Consider the following 20,339-nt stretch of genomic DNA (forward strand, 5'->3'; position numbering starts at 1 on the left):
CTGTAACCTTATATGGCAGAAAGGGCAAACAAGCTCACTGAAGCCTGTTTTATAAGAGCATGAATTCCTTTCGTGAGAGCAGCACTCTTATGACCTAATCACCTCCCAAAGCCTCTACCTCTTAATATCATCACACTGGGGATTAGGTTTCAGCATATGAATTGTGGAAGTGGGGTGAGGAGAGGGACACAAACATTCAACCCATAGAAGCACTTTATAAATATAAAACAAAAAAAACACACTGTAAAAATTTCAAACAGCCTTCCAATGTGTCTTTATCTATTTTGATCTTCTTGAAGGGGTGTCCCTTCTCCATGGTGAGCTCCTCCCCTGGTGCTCGTAATCCCAGTCATTCTAACTTCTTTTGAGTTACTGATCTATTTGGCCCTCTCTTTCTTTGACTTTTGTTATCTCTTATCCCTTGGCTTCTTCCTCTTTGCCTATAATTGTCCTCAAACTCCCATCTTGCCATCCTCCCCTCTCCTTTGCTTCCTCTGTTTGTCATTTCCTGGTTACACTCCAATACCTGGTTTCTGCAGCCATCACTTTATTAGATCTTATCAACATTCTAAGTGCCAAATACAAAGACACTTGCCAGGCTACAACTTGCATTATTTCATGTTAATATTTAACCAAGCTCCCCAGTCCAACTTTCTCTTCTCTTAGCTTCTATAACTTTCCCTTTGGTTTCTCTTATGGCCTCTCTGCCCCCTGCCTCTCAGGCCCCTCTGCTTCTTTTCTTGGCATTCAATGTGCATGTTACCCATTTCTCATGCTTAAAAGTCCTCTCTTCTCATTCCTAATCTTTCTCACTCCATGCCTTGAAGTGACCCTTTATCATGAATGATTCCCAAATCAGTGGTTCCAAACTAAACTCTCTCTTAAGCAACAGGTTCATGTGTACACATGGCTGCTACCCATTTTTAGATGCAGATTCAGAAAGCACAATGATTTCAAAATATAGTGAGTCAAACCTACATTCCCACCTACCCTCCAAAATCAAGCTCTCCTACCATACTCCCTCCTTTCAGTAGTGGCACCAAGATTCACCTGTCACCAGGCTAGAAATATTGTACATATAGGATGTCTTCCTCTTGCTTAAATCCTAAAGTCCTATTGGCCACCAAGTCCAGTGACTTTTCCTCTCCATTCCAACAGCTATCCCCTTGATTCAGGCTCTCACCATCTTGCTAGGCCCCAGTGTGAACTCCCTAACTGAATACCCTAACCCCAGGGCCTCTCCTTTCAGTCCCACCACAGTGAGTTAAATCTTGTCACTGCCCTGCTTATAATTCTTCAGTGGCATCTCATTTCTCTCTTCAGTAGGTTATAAGCTATTTTTAGCAGTGTGACCCTTATCTTCAAATATATTCTTACATAGAACTCTATTGTGTGAAGCAGAGACACTCTGTGAGGCTCTGGATTTGGTGGATCTTAAGGGACCAGGATCCTCCCCTGCTCAATCACTCTCTCACTGCCAGATAGAGGCCCATAAGGCAGCTCCATAATGAAGGACTGATTGAAAATCATTGATGGCATAAACTCTAAATGATGAGAATTGATGTATCAGAGTACTGAAGAAGAATGACTATGACTACTACTATCACTCTCACGGTTACCTTGGCAGCTGGAACTAGAATTCTACTTACAGAGGATACAGGCTTTGAGAAAATACCTGTTAAATACTGGTGAGAAGTTGTGTTTGCTGAGGCTTAGGTCCTGGCTATTGCCAAGTTTTCTGAGAGAGGGAAGCATCTCATCTGCCTTAAAAATGAAGAAGGATTTCTACATTTCTTTGAAGAAGAAAAGGCCAGATGACAAAAGAGAGGTTATATGAGAGAGAAACAGGAGAGAGAAAGTAGAGAAGAATATCAAGGTGGAGGTGGTATGGGAAAAAATATTTTAAAAGGTACAATCCTGGTGGCAGTGTCTGAAAAGGGAGCTCAGAGAACAGTGATATCTAAGATGTTTTTGAAGATTTGAGGGTTGTTGTTTGTTACGTTTTGCTGCACATTACATAATAGAAACCTACCCTATGAGCCACAGTGTTGAGTAATATGCTTTTGAAGGACTTTGTGAGTGTATTAACTTCGAAAGTGTCAAGGGCTGACTTTTACATCTAGACCAATGGTGGGTAAAAGAAATAATATTTACAGATACAGAAAGTATGAGCACAATGGACCTGGGAGAATAGCAGCCCCAAATATTTGCAGAAAATGTGGGAAAGAATAAGGTGAACCCTAAGTCGTGGTTTGAGGAAATCCTGAAATGGACAATGTCTAGGGCTCAGGAGGCCCTAGTTGAAAATAATTGATGGTGCAATCTCTGAATTTATTAATCACATTCAAAATAGGTCACTAATGAAACTAAGCAATTGTACTGAAGGCTGTTTCACAAGAACAGGAGGCTGGGGGATCCTGAAGTTGCAAAAGAGACCAAACTCATTCAGAACTAGCTCCAGAAAAAGTTCATATAAAGATATACATATTAAAATAAAGGCGAGGGAGTAGAATTAGGAACTTACAAGTACTGAAAACTTTTTTATTTTATTTTATTTTATTTATTTATTTATTTTTTTAATTATACTTTAAGTTCTAGGGTACATGTGCATAATGTGCAGGTTTGTCACATATGTATACTTGTGCCATGTTGGTGTGCTGCACCCATCAACTCGTCAGCACCCATCAACTCGTCATTTACATCAGGTATAACTACCAATGCAATCCTTCTCCCCTCCTCACTCCCCGTGATAGGCCCCGGTGTGTGATGTTCCCCTTCCCGGTCCAAGTGATCTCATTGTTCAATTCCCACCTATGAGTGAGAACATGTGGTGTGTGGTTTTCTGTTCTTGCCATAGTTTGCTGAGAATGATGGTTTCCAGCTGCATCCATGTCCCTACAAAGGACACAAACTCATCCTTTTTTATGGCTGCATAGTATTCCATGGTGTATATGTGCCACATTTTCTTAATCCAGTCTGTCACTGATGGACATTTGGGTTGATTCCAAGTCTTTGCTATTGTGAATAGTGCCGCAATAAACATACGTGTGCATGTGTCTTTACAGCAGCATGATTTATAATCCTCTGGGTATATACCCAGTAATGGGATGGCTGTGTCATACGGTACATCTAGTTCTAGATCCTTGAGGAATCACCATACTGCTTTCCATAATGGTTGAACTAGTTTACAATCCCACCAACAGTGTAAAAGTGTTCCTATTTCTCCACATCCTCTCCAGCACCTGTTGTTTCCTGACTTCTTAATGATTGCCATTCTAACTGGTGTGAGATGGTATCTTATTGTGGTTTTGATTTGCATTTCTCTGATGGCCAGTGATGATGAGCATTTTTTCACGTGTCTGTTGGCTGTATGAATTTCTTCTTTTGAGAAATGTCTGTTCATATCCTTTGCCCACTTTTTGATGGGGTTGTTTGTTTTTTTCTTGTAAATTTGTTTGAGTTCCTTGTAGGTTCTGGATATTAGCCCTTTGTCTGATGAGTACATTGCAAAAATTTTCTCCCATTCTGTAGGTTGCCTATTCACTCTGATGGTAGTTTCTTTTGCTGTGCAGAAGCTCTTTAGTTTAATTAGATCCCATTTGTCAATTTTGGCTTTTGTTGCCGTTGCTTTTGGTGTTTTAAACATGAAGTCCTTGCCCATGCCTATGTCCTGAATGGTATTACCTAGGTTTTCTTCTAGGGTTTTTATGGTATTAGGTCTAACATTTAAGTCTCTAATCCATCTTGAAGTAATTTTCGTATAAGGGGTAAGGAAAGGATCCAGTTTCAGCTTTCTACTTATAGCTAGCCGATTTTCCCAGGACCATTGATTAAATAGGGAATCCTTTACCCATTTCTTGTTTTTCTCAGGTTTATCAAAGATCAGATGGCTGTAGATGTGTGGTATTATTTCTGAGGACTCTATTCTGTTCCATTGGTCTATATCTCTGCTTTGGTACTAGTACCATGCTGTTTTGGTTACTGTAGCCTTGTAGTATAGTTTGAAGTCAGGTAGCGTGATGCCTCCAGCTTTGTTCTTTTGACTTAGGATTGTCTTGGAGATTGCGGGCTCTTTTTTGGTTCCATATGAAATTTAAAGTATTTTTTTTCCAATTCTGTGAAGAAACTCATTGATGGGGATGGCATTGAATCTATAAATTACCTTGGGCAATATGGCCATTTTCACGATATTGATTCTTCCTATCCATGAGCAGGGTTTGTTCTTCCATTTGTTTATGTCCTCTTTTATTTCACTGAGCAGTGGTTTGTAGTTCTCCTTGAAGAGGTCCTTTACATCCCTTGTAAGTTGGATTCCTAGGTATTTTATTCTCTTTGAAGCAATTGTGAATGGAAGTTCATTCACGATTTGGCTCTCTGTTTGTCTGTTACTGGTGTATAAGAATGCTTGTGATTTTTGCAAATTAATTTTGTATCCTGAGACTTTGCTGAAATTGCTTATCAGCTTAAGGAGATTTTGGGCTGAGACAATGGGATTTTCTAAATATACAATCACGTCATCTGCAAACGGGGACAATTTGACTTCTTCTTTTCCTAACTGAATAGCCTTTATTTCTTTTTCTTGCCTGATTGTCCTAGCCAGAACTTCCAACACTATGTTGAATAGGAGTGGTGAGAGAGGGCATCCCTGTCTTGTGCCGGTTTTCAAAGGGAATATTTCCAGTTTTTGCCTGTTCAGTATGATATTGGCTGTGGGTTTGTCATAAATAGCTCTTATGATTTTGAGATATGTTCCATCAATACCGAATTTATTGAGAGTTTTTAGCATGAAGGGCTGTTGAATTTTGTCAAAGGCCTTTTCTGCATCTATTGAGATAATCATGTGGTTTTTGTCTTTGGTTCTGTTTATATGCTGGATTACGTTTATTGATTTGTGTATGTTGAACCAGCCTTGCATCCCAGGGATGAAGCCCACTTGATCATGGTGGATAAGCTTTTTGATGTGCTGCTGGATCCGGTTTGCCAGTATTTTATTGAGGATTTTTGCATCGATGTTCATCAGGGATATTGGTCTAAAATTCTCTTTTTTTGTTGTGTCTCTGCCAGGCTTTGGTATCAGGATGATTTTGGCCTCATAAAATGAGTTAGGGAGGATTCCCTCTTTTTCTATTGATTGGAATAGTTTCAGAAGGAATGGTACCAGCTCCTCCTTGTACCTCTGGTAGAATTCAGCTGTGAATCCATCTGGTCCTGGACTTTTTTTGGTGGGTAGGCTATTGATTGTTGCCTCAATTTCAGAGCCTGCTATTGGTCTATTCAGGGATTCAGCTTCTTCCTGGTTTAGTCTTGGAAGAGTGTAAGTGTCCAGGAAATTATCCATTTCTTCTAGACTTCCTAGTTTATTTACGTAGAGGTGTTTATAGTATTCTCTGATAGTAGTTTGTATTTCTGTGGGGTCGGTGATGATATCCCCTTTATCATTTTTTATTGTGTCTATTTGATTCTTTTCTCTTTTCTTCTTTATTAGTCTTGCTAGCGGTCTGTCAATTTTGTTGATCTTTTCAAAAAACCAACTCCTGGATTCATTGATTTTTTGGAGGGTTTTTTGTGTCTCTATCTCCTTCAGTTCTGCTCTGATCTTAGTTATTTCTTGCCTTCTGCTAGCTTTTGAATGTGTTTGCTCTTGCTTCTCTAGTTCTTTTAATTGTGATGTTAGAGTGCCCATTTTAGATCTTTCCAGCTTTCTCTTGTGGGCATTTAGTGCTATAAACTTCCCTCTACACACCGCTTTAAATGTGTCCCAGAGATTCTGGTATGTTGTATCTTTGCTCTCATTGGTTTCAAAGAACATATTTATTTCTGCCTTCATTTCGTTATGTACCCAGTAGTCATTCAGGAGCAGGTTATTCAGTTTCCATGTAGTTGAGCGGTTTTGATTGAGTTTCTTAGTCCTGAGTTCTAGTTTGCACTGTGGTCTGAGAGACAGTTTGTTATAATTTCTGTTCTTGTACATTTGCTGAGGAGTGCTTTACTTCCAATTATGTGGTCAATTTTGTAATAAGTGTGAAGTGGTGCTGAGAAGAATGTCTATTCTGTTGATTTGGGGTGGAGAGTTCTATAGATGTCTATTAGGTCTGCTTGCTGCAGAGATGAGTTCAATTCCTGGATATCCTTGTTAACTTTCTGTCTCGTTGATCTGTCTAATGTTGACAGTGGGGTGTTGAAGTCTCCCATTATTATTGTATGGGAGTCTAAGTCTCTTTGTAAGTCTCTAAGGACTTGCTTTATGAATCTGGGTCCTCCTGTATTGGGTGCATATATATTTAGGAGAGTTAGCTCTTCCTGTTGAATTGATCCCTTTACCATTATGTAATGTCCTTCTTTGTCTCTTTCGATCTTTGATGGTTTAAAGTCTGTTTTATCAGAGACTAGGATTGCAACCCCTGCTTTGTTTTGTTCTCCATTTGCTTGGTAGATCTTCCTCCATCCCTTTATTTTGAGCCTATGTATGTCTCTGCATGTGAGATGGGGCTCCTGAATACAGCAGACTGATGGGCCTTGACTCTTTATCCAGTTTGCCAGTCTGTGTCTTTTAATTGGAGCATTTAGTCCATTTACATTTAAGATTAATATTGTTATGTGTGAACTTGATCCTGCCATTATGATATTAACTGGTTATTTTGCTCGTTAGTTGATGCAGTTTCTTCCTAGCCTCGATGGTCTTTACATTTTGGCATGTTTTTGCAATGGCTGGTACCAGTTGTTCCTTTCCATGTTTAGTGCTTCCTTCAGGGTCTCTTGCAAGGCAGGCCTGTGCTAACAAAATCTCTAAGCATTTGCTTATCTGTAAAGGATTTTATTTCTCCTTCACTTATGAAACTCAGTTTGGCTGGATATGAAATTCTGGCTTTAAAATTCTTTTCTTTAAGAACATTGAATATTGGCCCCCACTCTCTTCTGGCTTGTAGAGTTTCTGCCGAGAGGTCTGCTGTTAGTCTGATGGGCTTCCCTTTGTGGGTAACCCGACCTTTCTCTCTGGCTGCCCTTAAGATTTTTTCCTTCATTTCAACTTTGGTGAATCTGGCAATTATGTGTCTTGGAGTTGCTCTTCTCGAGGAGTATCTTTGTGGCGTCCTCTGTATTTCCTGAATTTGAATGTTGGCCTGCCCTACTAGGTTGGGGAAGTTCTCCTGGATGATATCCTGAAGAGTGTCTTCCAACTTGGTTTCATTTCCCCCCTCACTTTCAGGCACCCCAATCAGACGTAGATTTGGTCTTTTTACATAATCCCATACTTCTTGCAGGCTTTGTTCATTTCTTTTTCTTCTTTTTTCTTTAGATTTCTCTTCTCGCTTCATTTCATTCATTTGATCCTCAATCACTGATACTCTTTCTTCCAGTTGATTGAGTCGGTTACTGAAGCTTTTGCATTTGTCACGTATTTCTCATGCCATAGTTTTCATCTCTGTCAGTTCGTTTATGGCCTTCTCTGTATTAATTATTCTGGTTGTCAATTCTTCCACTCTTTTTTCAAGATTTTTAGTTTCTTTGCACTGGGTACGTAATTCCTCCTTTAGCTCTGAGAAGTTTGATGGACTGAAGCCTTCTTCTCTCATCTCGTCAAAATCATTCTCCGTCCAGCTTTGATCTGTTGCTGGCGATGAGCTGCGTTCCTTTGGAGGGGGAGATGCGCTCTTATTTGTTGAATTTCCAGCTTTTCTGCCCTGCTTTTTCCCCATCTTTGTGGTTTTATCTGCCTCTGGTCTTTGATGATGGTGATGTACTGATGGGGTTTTGGTGTGGGTGTCCTTCCTGTTTGTTAGTTTTCCTTCTAACAGTCAGGACCCTCAGCTGTAGGTCTGTTGGAGATTGCTTGAGGTCCACTCCAGGACCTGTTTGCCTGGGTGTCAGCAGCAGAGGCTGCAGAAGATAGAATACTGCTGAACAGTGAGTGTACCTTTCTGATTCTTGCTTTGGAAGCTTCCTCTCAGGGGTGTACTCCACCGTGTGAAGTGTGGGGTGTCGGTCTGCCCCTAGTGGAGGATGTCTCCCAGTTAGGTTACTCAGGGGTCAGGGACCCACTTGAGCAGGCAGTCTGACCATTCTCAGATCTCAGCCTCCGTGTTGGGAGATCCACCGCTCACTTCAAAGCTGTCAGACAGAGTCGCTTGCATCTGCAGAGGTTTCTGCTGCTTTTTGTTGTTGTTGTTGTTGTTGTTGTTGTTGTTGTTGTTGTTGTTTAGCTGTGCCCTGTCCCCAGAGGTGGAGTCTACAGAGACTGGCAGGCCTCCTTGAGCTGCTGTGAGCTCCACCCAGTTCGATTTTCCCAGGGCTTTGTTTACCTACTTAAGCCTCAGCAGTGGCAGGCACCCCTCCCCCAGCCTCGCTGCTGCCTTGTGGTTAGATGGCAGACTGCTGTGCTAGCAATGAAGAAGGCTCCATGGGCATGGGACCCTCCTGGCCAGGTGTGGGATATAATCTCCTGGTGTGCCCGTTTGCTTAAAGCGCAGTATTGGGGTGGGAGTTACCTGATTTTCCAGGTGTTGTGTGTCTCAGCTCCCCTGGCTAGGAAAAGGGATTCCCTTCCCCCTTGAGCTTCCCAGGTGAGGTGATGCCTCGCCCTGCTTCAGCTCTTGCTGGTCGGGCTGCAACAGCTGACCAGCACCGATTGTCCAGCACTCCCCAGTGAGATGAACCCAGTATCTCAGTTGAAAATACAGAAATCACCTGTCTTCTGTGTCACTAGTGCTCGGAGCTGGAGACTGGAGCTGTTCCTATTCGGCCATCTTGCTCTGCCCCCCTCCTGAAAACTTTTCAAGCACGAAGTCTCCTAGCCACATGGATTCCAGATGCTGCATCTCTTTGAGCATCTCTTCTTTCTATAACTTTTAGCTTTCTCTGTTTTATTATCGCTGTTCACATAATTGACAGTATTCTCCAGCCCAAAGTTTGCATGACCCTTTGATTCTAGCACCCACAACCACTAGGCTGACTTCCTGTCTATGTCATTTAATTCCAGTTTGATGGACGGAGAATGCAATAGGTTGACTGGAGTGGGGTTCACCTCTAGGCTAGTTTGCTGTGGCCAAGAGGTGGGGTCACATTATAAACAAGGTCACTTTGGGTAAAGTGAACAAGAAAACAATGGTGTACATATAAAATATAATTATTCCCATGCTTCTTCTCTCTTAACTTTACTGACTTGGCTAGGTACATGCTCGTGGATGAATGCTGAGATGTTTCCAGAAGATGGCAGTTCAGCTTTTCTCAGTTTGGTGGTACATAGAGAAACTGGAGATAATCTCCACATATAAGTGAATGGTTTGTTTCACTTACAACAAGAACTTTGGAGGACTCAGGGATTTTATAACAGAATCTCAAATCTTATGACAGTTTTCCCACTGATAATTTGTGTCACTGACATCATTCTCTGCATGCAAGCATATCATCTTTTACATAATGGATGTATTCCTAAAAGGTTGTGTGTGAATCAAATTTTTATATTTGGGAGACAGTTCTAATCTCAGTTTCTTCACCTATACAATGGGGGAAAATCAAATTCTATTTCAAACTCACCAGTGAAGCATGATTTTATTTAAGGAGCCATGCTGTGAATTTTCTCTGTGGTTGGAATACTGGTCCGCTAATTGATCTGTTTTGCAAATTTGGATTTTTATCTATCAAGCTTTCTTGAATGCAACTTAGAAAGGTAAACAGTAGCTTTAGAGAGAGCCTAAGTGCTGCAAAAATAAAAGTAGTTACCAACTGAATGCGAAACCCAGAACTCTGAGTTCCACTCAGCAATTTAAGCAAATTACATCAATTCAGCGATGATGATCAGTGATCCAAAGTAACTGAGTCCTTCTTTTTTTCAAGTTCTTTGCATTTTAATAGTCTCTGACTCTGTAAGTAACAAGCAAGGTTCTGTTAAGAATCCATTTCAAATTTCTGTTTAAAAGCTCTGCTCTTCACCTTTGAAGAAATGGAGCTCACGAAGTTAAGTAAACAGATTGCAGATGGCACACCACATTCACTCGGAAAGCATGCTGATTACTCAGCAAAATGGCATTTAGCAAAAAAAGCCAAGAGCTGAGTTACTACATCAAATCCTCAATGGTATCCAATATCCCCACCTGTGGGATGCCTAGAGATAACCAGTAATTGTGGCCAGAAATGCAATTACCAGATGGGAAGAAAAACAGATTTGCTCTCTTTCATGAGGAATGGAATCATGAAAAGGGTCTTTCATCATGGAGTAAGTACACCGGAAGCATAGTTTATTCTGTCTTGATGTCCACTAATGGTCTGACCCTCCCCCATTATATAGTTGCTAGGTGAAATATGGCTTTATTATTTGCATCTAGAATTATATCACACTCCTCTCTCCTAGGCAATCACCAAGCCTGTTGTACCAGCACCAACATAGAGCTACTATAAAAATTAATCAGTAGGGCCAATGTTTATTTTTCCAGAAAGGTAAGTTTTTCAGAATCCTTTTCTTCTCACAATACATTAACGTGTTGTTGTAATCATAAAAGTAAACTGAGTGAATGAGAAATGGTAATTGAACACCATCAAAACACTCTACATTTGGAGAGAGGGGAGTATACGGTGATCAATAAAACTCAGAACACTGACATGGTTTAAATGAGTCCCCCATTGGTTCCCCAATATTCAGGATACCAAAGGTACTGAAACTACTCTTCAGGAAGTAAGCAGGGATAATTTCCACGATGAAAAGGAGAATAATAAACTTTGAAGAAAGACTGGATTGTACTTCCTTTAGCTTTAAAGTAGAGGCACTTGAAGTCATAAGCCAATAGGCACTTAGTCAGATGCCTCCTGCATTCCCTTCCAAAAACACTCAAGATAGAAGACAATGGGGATGTGGTCAATAATAGTGTAGAAAGATGTCAGAAAAGATGGTGCTTCAGAAGCCAAGGAAATACTTGGCAGAATGAACAACTGAAAGATATTCATCATTCATATATATTCATTATATATAATTCATTATATATATTCATTATATATAATTCATTATATATATTCATTATATATAATGAATTATATATAATGAATTATATGTAATGAATATATATTATATATTATATCTCACAAATATATATTTTATATATATATATATAAATATATAAAATATATATATTTCTCACAAAGGGCAGGCAGCCCGTGTAAGTTAGGATGAAAAGGGACACACACAAGAGAAGCACAATCCTATTTCTCTTTCCCTAAATCTGTATGATGTAAGGCAAATCACCTCACTGCTCTGGGACCTCATCTCTCCAACATGTAAAACATTTTAAGAGTAACTGCAGATTTACCTCTTCAATACTTCTTCCAGGTTTTGGAATCAGGAGGCAAAAAGTCATGAGTAGATGATGAGATTGGGAAAACTGGGGGAAATATCTTACCACCAATTGTCAACCGGCAAATTCCATGGAGGATATAAAAACATTTACCACTTCCAAATATGGAAGCACCCTCTACCTACTAAATGGAGACCGCTTGCAAGCATGTATGCATTATTTAGTTATTATGTATTGATTTGTATGAGTATGTGAATCTAATAAGTAATTTAGTGGCTGATAGATACATAATTATATTCCTTTAATCACCAGCAGACCTCCAGACAGGACTCAAAATCTGTATTTCTCTACTCCTTGCCTGGCAGGTCTCAGAAGGTCAAGGTTTTGCGTTGCCCTAGCAACAGCTGATAGCATCACTACCACCTGAAGCCGCCCAGGGGGCTGCAGGATCTGCAGCACTGTAAGCGGTTATGATGTTATCCCAGTTGCTGGGGAAACGCACAACCTTGCACCAGGCAGGTGGGTAACCGTGGAGTCGATTTCCAACCGTTGTACCTTTAACAGTCTACACTGGCAAATGTATTCATCCCTGCATAAATTCTGTGAACAATTTGAGACCTTAAAGAGTTGTAGTCATGTGTTCTCTTTTTAAAAAGCTCTTAAATGGTTCACCTTTACTGCTTGAAATGTAGTGCTTCTATGAAAAAAATAAAAACAGGTTTGTTATTGCTCTATTTTAAATGAAATTGCCACCCACACTAAAATATGCCAGAGTAACTCTTCCCCAGTGTCTCTGCCCCCCTAATCAAGCCTGCATATATTCTTTTAGGTTGCTTTCTATCTACAGGGGAAAAAAAGAAAAAAGGTATCTTAAGATAATATTAGATCTTTAAAAGTAGACTCATAAAAGCGGAGAAGTCCTGTTCATCATTTGAGTCATCCTTGATTGGCTCTCTTTTAAAATGCATCCTCTGTCTTTCTTATAACCAAGGGCTTTAAAATTCAAATGTTCATGAACACCAGCTTTATTAAAATTAAGGCTTGGGGAAATGGCTTGGAAAAGGGAGGAAAGAATATTACCCAACCATTTAAAAGATGCTAATTAATGAAATTCTAAAGCCCAGAGAGGGCATTTGATACAGCAAGGGTTTCTCTACCAAGGAAAAATAAAACTCATTTAAAAACAAAAAAATTTTTAAAAAAGGCTCAGAATAAAATAAAATTGAAGTAGATTAACCCAAATCTTCCCCCAGGTTCTGGAGAGGCCTCAGGAGTTTTGCTATATTCTAAGAACTTGAGTTTGCCTGTCTATGAACTGAACGCATTTACATTTTCTGGTCCAGCTCCATGCCAGCCTTTTAGTCATTGGGGAACTGTCTTGAATGTACAATGCAAGGAATTTCACCCACTTGGTTTTTATCCACTGTTTGTCCCCAGCTGCAATCACATACTCAGTCCTGGTTAAAAGGGAATGTAGGGAGAGAGGCTATCCAAATGGATGGCTCCATTTGGCCCCATCTTTCTTAGCCACAAGCTCCTTTCACTTTTAATTATGGAGAGGAGAACATATTCTCCTTTCTCCATTCTCCACCTCTCTTACCTCATTCATCCACTGCCGCTTAGAATTGGAGCTTGCAGCAATATTTTCCCTCCACGTGTTAAACATCAGTGGATCCTTTCAAAGCGTCTATAGTTAAGCTTGTATCAACCTCGCCAATGTTTCCCCACACTCAACAGAGGAAGATATGTTTGATTTTATCTTGCTATTACTCACCATTGTGATAGTCTTGTCTTGTATTCTATAGTAATCTCTCGCTCTCTCTACAGATATTGCTGCGGGCCAAAAATGGAAAATCTCCATTGAGTGAAAAATAGATTCATTGGTATCGAAATAAATAAATAATCCCAGTTCTGTAACAGAAAATCATTTTCTGGAGCCTGATAATGATTTCCTAATACTGAGATATCAATCAGATGATCCATTTGTTGCCTAATGAAAGTACTGGGGCTGGAGAAGGGATTAGTCTATGGAAGAAAATGGGATGATCCACTGGGTGAAGGCTGATGAAGGGAGGAGAAGGGTACATAGCCAGGCAGGCAACGTCACGACTCTGAAAACAGAGTTTGGAAGAGCCTGTGCAACACATCTCCTCTGTAAATATCCAAGTACCCTCCCTCTCACCCTCCACCTCCTCCAGGCCAGGGTCAGATCTTGTAGATTGTAGCTCTGCATGTCTAAGGGTAACACGAAGGAAAGAGGTGCCTCCATGCCTTTGCATAGGCTGTGCTGTCTTCTAGAATGTTTTATTCTTCCTCCCCACTTGTCTGTCACTTGGTGATAATCATAATATACAGCCATTAAAATTAGTAACAGCTAAGGTCACCTTGTGTCAGGCACCTTGCTAAGTGCTTTATATAGCTCATGCATGTTCACCACAATCCTATGAAGTAAGTATTCTATTTCCTGCTTTTCTGATGAGGAGTGTGGGTCTTGGAGAGCTTAGGTTACTGGCACAAGGGCATATAGGTTAGAAGCAGCAGCAAAATAATTTATCCATCCAAAGCCTATGTTCTTAACCACCATAAAAGATGTAGCTCAAAGGTTACTTCTTTCAGGAAGCCTCTTGCTTCACCAGAAAAGAAAAAATTTTACCCTCTTCCCCCTCACTCAGTATTCAAATATTTTATATAAACTTCTCTTAGAGGACTTATCATACTGGATTGCAATTAGTGGGATTAATTTAATTACTTTTTGTGTCTGATACAGTTTTGCAGTCTTGGCACCAAAATTACCTGACACACAGTAATTGCTCAATAAATGTTTGCAGAAAAGGAGGAATAAGGGATAGAATGAATAAACAGTGAGGCAAAACAGGACAGCCTCTAGGCCCTTTGGATACGGAGATCTGGATGTCTCCCTTTTAGCCAACTGAGATGAGGATATAGTTCTTTTCCTTTCATTGAACACTTCAAATATGTCAGCCAGAGAGACTGAATCAGGGAGAGGCCAGGTGAGCTGACTGCAGGCTGACTTTCACACCCAATCTAATACCTGCCTGCACCTTCGTCCTTAAAAGGGGTGAGGTAGGCTGGATCACTCTATACTCTTAGGGTTGGGATTAGGTTAGAAGAAAAATAACGTCTCACAATCCTCATCTTAAAGGTCCAGCCTGTCAGGACCCAAGCCTTCATAGGAGGGACAAGAGCCAAAGTAGCACAGAGCAGAAGAAAGACCATCACTCCATAGAGGCGTGACCCACCTGCACTGTGCTGCAGAGGCCTTCTCTAACCAAGACAGAAAGAAAGACATCTGAGTCTGGAATCTTGTCCTATTTTGTCCTCAAAACTAGGCATGAGAGGCAGCAGCAGAGGGACCCTAGCTGGGTGGGGAGCAGGGCAGTCTGTAGTCTCTTGCAGGAACAAGGTGGATGTGGAGGGGTGGCCACCACTTGGCAATTTTCTAGCTGCTAACGATCGTACAGTCAAGCCTCTGTGATTAAAGTGACATTTATTTATTTTTCTCTTAGGTATGTATTGCCTCAGTGTCTCATTTTTCCTCAACATACAACTCAATGTAAATAGATAAATAAAAGCATAATGTGCTTGCTACAGGAGCTGCCATACAGAAGCTTGGGAAAGTGTTGGTCAGTAGGCCCAGAAATCCCAAAATGGTTCTGCAGACACTCACTCTTCTGTGACCAAAAGCTTATTGCACGTGAAAAGCGAAGCCCCGAGCATGTTGGATTACTACATCTGAAAGTCCGTATTTCTGACCAAAGGGTGACCTGACACTAAAACTCTATGAGTCAGTTGACTATAAGGGTCTTCAGAACAGAAAGAAGGTTTTGTATCCTTTGTGCTGGGAATTTCAGATCCTGGAACCCTTGACAAAGCTTAAATCCTGTCTTATAGCATCATACCAAAGCCAACTTCACAGCTATGTCCTGCAAAGGCTGAGGAGGGTCGTCGCAAAGTCAAAGAAGGTAAGAGCTTGGAAGGCAATTGGAAGAGCTCTAGTCCAGCTCTGTTATTTCATGAGGTCCAGAGAGAATGTCAATGCTGCATTTCCAGTAATGCAACAAGCGTGTACTTAAAGGATCAGCAAAGAGGGCACCATACAAATAAATTAATGGTAAAAGCAAGATAGATTAGACAACTTCAGCTTCAGTGATCTTATCCAGAACCTGATAGTAAGAGAAAATTTAAAAATAGTCTATTTTAACTTTAACATCCACACAAGTTTTGTGTTTAGATACTTTCAGTTGCACTTGGCAGATTTCTAGACACACAATATTTTGACACTTTGGATGTTTAAAGGTCTTATTTGTTCTGTGGAGGGTGTTACCATGTTTCCAAAGAATTAGGCTCAAGCTGGAGAACCCAGAGAGAGGGCAGGTAATTTCTGAAAGGAGGTGATACTTCAGAGAGGTAATGTTTTTCAAGATTATACAGGATAAAAACAACCTGAGAATAAATATGTCTCAAAGTAACAGACTCTGAATTCCTGGGCTAAGGTGTCCACTTGTCACTCACCACCTGAGAATCCTTGAGCAAGTTATTTAACCTCTCTGATCTCTGGTTCAATATCTGCATACTACAAAAACAAATGTGCCTATGCCTTTGTTGTAAAATGAAATAAATTAGAAAATTTTAAAAATCACCTACAAAATCATCTACATGGCATAAGCATATTAAGCAATATGAAAACAAAGGAGCAAGAAGAAGGAATAAAAGGGAAGAAGGAAGAAAAGGGAAGTCAGAAGGAATTGGTGTTCATTGGAGAGTGCATATGGTAGGTTCCCCCGCCCCCCACCTCTCCCACCAAGGGAGTAAAGGAAAACAAATTGCAGAAGTCAGGTGGAATACGTTTCCTATAGTCAATGATGGATTTAATTATAAATTATATTTGTGCGTAAGTACAATATAACTACATTGTAATTATCCTATTGGGCGATGTCAAAGTCAATCCAAAGGCTGCCATTGCCTTTGATATTTAGAACAGTGTCAGATTTCACCCTCATAAAAATGTTTTGGGGAAAAAGGGTGATACTGATGTCTACACTAAAATGTGATTTAGTCACCTGGATGATTTGACCCCTTACTATGAGGCTTCATAGGTAAAGATGGATGGATAAATGGATGGATAGATAGATGGATGGATGGATGGATGGATGGATGGATGGATGGATGGATGGATGGATAGATGGATGGATAGATGGGTGGGTGGGTAGATGGATGGGTGGATGGACAGATGGATGGATGGATGATGGATGGATAGATGGATAAATGGATGGACGGAAGGAAGAACAGATAATGAATGTCTTGCAGTACTCTGGCAGCTTTATTTGCTTTAGTGCTTTTAGCAGAAGGAGTTCACATTTTTTAAAGTGCAAGATCTTTGTGCATCATGCCCTTTATCTTCCCTACAAACCCAAGAAGCAGGTGTTATTATTTTTATGACACGAAGACCAAAAGTGACACCTGAGGATGGTTAAACAGCTTGCGTAGAGTCACATAAGCTGTTGGCAAAGTTGAGATTTGCATATAGGTTTGTAAGACTCCAAAATTTAAATCTTCCACTAAAAAACACTTCTTCATAATTATCTAAAAATGAGTGAAGAGGCAGATTTTGAAAAGTTTAGTTAACATTTTTTGAGTTCTTGTTTTTGAGTTTGTGTTCTAGTTTTCCTGTTCGGCAAGAAACATAGGTATTTGGAGAAGAAAAGGAAAAACAGAAATAGGATGACCATATTTCCTGGTTGTCTGGGACAGTCCCCTTTTGTACTCATCAGCCTGGCAAAATTATTAATAATGCCCATTTACGGTCTCAAAATATCCCAGTTTCTACCTGAAGTAGAAACCATCATTTATGAGCGAGCTAGTTTATAATCCAACTAAGGGTTAGAGTCCAGGTAACTATATGCGCATGTGTCTATATTATACTTTATTTTTCAGTTGAGTCCTTCTCCTAAGTTTCTGAATAGGTAGAGCCCTAAGCTGTAACGGGCATCTCCTGCCAAAAAGGTTGCTTCCTAAGAATTTGTCAGTTCACACATCCTTCCCAAGCTCACCATACCTGCTCACACTTTCTCATATAATAGTGACAAAGAAAGAAATGAATGTGACTTGAAATAGCATCATGACAAGGCAGGCAATGAGCTAGAGTTTACATTTTAGCATAGGATCCCTATTTCCCTGTAGCTGGATTTCACGCTTAGCTATAGGCCAGGTTGATGAGGAGAATGGCTGCGCATATGCAGGATTTTTCTCATGTCCCCTGACCACTACTAATGCTGCCATCCTGGCCTGCCTGGGTCTCCTCCTCTTCATGATCATCAGAGGTAATTTTGCACAAAGCATGCCTTACACTATTCCTAATTTTTCTGTTCAAAAGCCTTGTGTATTTTCTCATTGCTATAGTTAAAACTGTAACTTCTCAGCATGAGCTATACAATATTCAGGATATAATAGAAGAATGAGCATAAGGAGAAAAGAGTTACAGTCACGGTTCAGATACTAAGTAATGGTGTGTTTGGCTAAGGTGTTTAATGCCTCAAGGTCTCAGTTTCCCCATGTCTAAATATGAGGTAGGAATATACACATTCTCAGAAGCTTTCCAATACTAAGAGATTGTTTGGGACTTGCCCTATTTCTCCTTGGCTTCTCTAAGTACAACTTGTTTACTCTCTGTTCCACAGAATATGTTTTTTAAATTCCTACCATATGGTTTGCAAGGCTGTATTTCCCAGTGGGAATGCCCTCTTCCCTCATTATTGCTTCTTTTATCATTGTTTTCAGCCCACTGACCCAAAAGGCATTCATCACCTACAACCACAGTACTACTCTTACCTGATAAGGGGAGCCACAAATACCCATCTCCACTGACTAAAGCTCTTGCAGATCCATATTGGCCTCAACAGATGCTGAGTTCCTTCTGCCTCTAATTCAGACTGATGATGGCTAATCCAAGAGCTAATTCTATTCCATTCATCTCTTACTAGCTATTTCTTGGCTGATCCTTTCCCAGTAGTCTTCCAGTGAGTATGTCTCCAGAGTCCTATACCTCCCATCAATGAATGCCATTCATAAACCTAACAGCCTATTCTATGTTTCTTACTGAGTACCAAAAAGATATCTCAAACCGCATGCCTCTTCCAACAGCCCGAAACCTGCTTAAGACTTTTCCAAACATGTAAGTAATATCATTACCTATCCAATGGTGTAGACCCCCACATTCCTTTTTTCTTCACCCTTGGAATCTGTATTAGTATGTTCTCATGCTGCTAACAAAGACTGGGTAATTTACAAAGGAAACAGGTTTAATTGACTCACAGATCCACATGGCTGGGGAGGCCTCACAATAGTGGTGGAAGGTGAAGGGGAAGCAAGACATGTTTTACATGGCAGCAGGCAAGACAGCCTGTGCAGCAGAACTCCTCTTTATAAAACCACCGCATCTCATGAGACTTATTCACTATCATGAGAACAGCACGGGAAAGACTCGCCCCCATGATTCAATTACCTCCTACCTGGTCCCTCCCACCATATGTGAGAATTATAGGAGCTACAATTCAAGATGAGATTTGGGTGGGGACACAGCCAAACCATATCAGAATCTAATCCAAAAGCAAATTCTTTCAGCAATACCTCAAATGTATCTTGCAAAAATGGTCACTTCTCACCATCTCTATTGTTACCACCTGAACCCAGAACACCAAAATCTCTTGCCCAGACTGTTGGTTACCCTGCACCTGTGTGTCTCACTACTGTCCAGTGTCCACATAGCAGTAAGATGATCTTTTTAAATCATTATCAGGGTCTACAATGGTTCTATCAGCCCCACAACATCTGTGCCTTGCTGTTTGTCCCACCTCACGCCTGGCCACTCTTTCACAAACCCCTGCTCTTTTTTCTGCTCCTGGGACACAGCAAGCACATTGTTGCCTCATGACTTTGCACTTGTGGTTTCTGCTGCTCAGATTCCTTCCCCACCTCAGTTATCTGCATCTTCAATTTGCCTCACATTCAAGTCTCCACTCAAATGTCACCTTCTTTAAGATCACCTTCCCTGATGGCCTAACCTGAAGTGGCCCCAATCCCTTCCTGTATCTCTTGATCACATTACCCTGTCTTATTTCCTTCCTTCATGAACTTATTAATATCTGAAGTTTTGGTTGTTGCTGTTTTTTATTTTCCTGTTTCCTCTAATATAAGTTATAAGAAGATATGTACCTCATCTGTCATGTTCATCCTTATATTTCCAGTGTTTAACAGGCCAGTTGTCATCTAATAGGTATTTAAATATTTATTGAATGAATGAATGACCCATAGTGGAATCTGCCTGAGCTATAACAAAATGATCAGATCACTTGCTGTCCATGGAGCCTTCCCTGACCATTGAGCCCACAGTAGTTTTATCATACCTAAAATTCCCTAATGCAGTGTCTCCTTGTGCCTCTAAGGTATTCTTTTGGTTATTGAGCTATTATCTCTTAACTGACCTTCTTTCACTCTGTGTTGGAATGCTAGGGATGGAACTTTGAAACCCACATTTCTGATTTTCCAGGTATTTTTTGCTGCTTTCTGCCCATTAGAGCCCTAGAGGAGACTGGGAAATCAGGAGGTGGAAAGGAATCTCTTCTGATTAGCTTCCTGTCCTAGCAACTTGACTCCAGCAATGGTTCCTTATTCTGGCAGAAGCAACTGATTGCGTTTTCATTGCCCCTTCCCTCCAATACTCATACCCATCTGCACACTGCCAGGATTAGCTTCTTTGTGTCTTCCTCTCAGAGGCCGGGGTCTCAGCTCCTTGCAAATCCTACTCTGAATTCTGGAGTACCTATACTAGCTGGGCACCCTCCCTCTTCAGAGCTTTGTGTCCAACCCTGGAAGACTCTTGCCCCAAGCTCCTGTGCTTTAATAGCCCTTTCTTCCTTTTGCTTCTCCAGTCTGAGAGGGTGGTATTTGCTTTCTGAAGTTAATACCTCTGTCATCTTGATGACCACTTTTGCCTTTTCAGTCATTCAATACCTGTCTCCCTAAGTGTTTATATTAAAT

The sequence above is a fragment of the Rhinopithecus roxellana genome, chromosome 5, assembly GCF_007565055.1.
Source record: "Rhinopithecus roxellana isolate Shanxi Qingling chromosome 5, ASM756505v1, whole genome shotgun sequence".
NCBI lineage: Eukaryota > Metazoa > Chordata > Mammalia > Primates > Cercopithecidae > Rhinopithecus > Rhinopithecus roxellana.